Source organism: Muscardinus avellanarius, assembly GCF_963383645.1.
Source record: "Muscardinus avellanarius genome assembly, chromosome: 17".
NCBI lineage: Eukaryota > Metazoa > Chordata > Mammalia > Rodentia > Gliridae > Muscardinus > Muscardinus avellanarius.
This window is the reverse complement of record NC_137803.1, coordinates 18,529,431-18,531,163: the sequence shown is the minus strand read 5'-3', so window position 1 is coordinate 18,531,163 and position 1,733 is coordinate 18,529,431.

Genomic DNA, 1,733 nt, shown 5'->3' with positions numbered 1-1,733 from the left:
TGCGTCTGAGCCTCCGACCCGCTTGGCCACCTCGTTGATGAGAAAGGGCCTGGGGTGATTCTTATTGTTCTTCTTTTTTTGATATTGGTGTATTCCCCCCAAGCTATACACCGGGCTCTTTTTATTTTTTATTTTTATGCAAGATCTCATTAGGTTGCTGAATCTGGCCCCCAACCTGCAGTCTTCCTCCCTCAGCCTCCCAAGTGTTGGAATTATAGGTGTGCCCCTCTTCTTAATTCTATGTGAGTTTTGGCGGGGACATACTCAAACAGTGGCAGTATGGCTCAGGTTGAATTTCTTTATTTAATTTTTTTAATTTTCAATTTGTTATTTAATTTTTTCTCTAATAGTTTTTTATGGAGAAACCTGGGATGACTCTCCAGCCAAGCGTCACTGAGGGACTTGTCCTCACCCCTCGCCTTTGGATTTCACCTTGGTTTTGAGTTTAGACTTCAGGACTAACTGGCTCCATGATGCTGCCCCTCCGTCTGGCCTCTCCTCCCCTGGGGGGCATACGAAATATTAATTTTTACCTTGGGTTATCCAAAAGGTTTTTGTCCCGTGCCCCAGTTCTTCAGATTGCAAGCTGATGGACTGGGGCGTGGTGGTAGCTTCATGAGTTAAATGTGGCCCATCATTTTCTGAGGATCAGGTGCTTCACCAGAGGTGGTACTAATTAAGAAACACAGGAAGTAGGACAGGGTAGAGAGTCATGAGAGACAACACTTCTAACTTGCCTCCCATCTCAAGAGTGGCTTCATCTGCCCAGGATCAGCATGAAGAAGTCAAAAGGGAAACAGGGAGACATCATGTGCATGGTGGATTATGTTGGATAGGGAAGAAGAAGATGGGAAAGAAACAGAGCTAGAAAGGAGATGTTAGGCTATGATTTAAGTTTTCTGTATGTGGTGGTGGTGGTGGTGGTGGTGGTGTGTGTGTGTGTGTGTGTGTGTGTGTGTATCATTAGGGGTTAAACTCAGGAGCATTCTACCTCCAAGCTACACTCCCAGCCCTATTTTTATGTATCTATGTATGAGGTGTGTGTGTGTGTGTGTGTATTAATTTATTGGTACTAGGGATTGAACTCAGAGACATCCTACCTCCAAGATACACCTGCAGCCCTTTTTTTTTTTATTTTGAATCAAATCTCACTCGGTTGCTGAGAGTCCCGTTACATTGCTGAGGCTGTTCTCTAACCTGTGATTCTCCTGTCTTAGCCTCCCAAGTCCTTGGATTAGAAGTGTACACCACCACATTCGGCTTTTTGAGTCTCTCTCTAAGGTGCTGAGGCTGACTTCAAACCTGTTATCCTTCTGTCTCTGCCTTGCAAGTACTGGGATTATGGATTCCTTTGAGGGGAAAGAACTCAACCACAGCACACAGATAGCCTACAGATCTCTGGGGTGCTGTTAAGAAATGAATCCTCAAAGAAATAGAAGTTTAGGATCTTGGCAGGGTGTGTGTGTGTGTGTGTGTGTGTGTGTGTGTGTGTGTGTGTGTATGCACATGTGTATGCACTGAAGCAGAACATATCTTCTACACTAGAAATATCTGCAGAATAAATTGAGACAAGAATTGCCAAATTCTATTGGCACATTAGAATTAGTCCCTCTATATTGGGTTTACCTTGATTCATTTATTTAGAGCTGAGCACAAAACTATGATCATAAGTAGAAGTTGGTAATGGAGAAGAGACCCAGAAAATACCTCTAAAAGGAGATTTCTATAAGTCG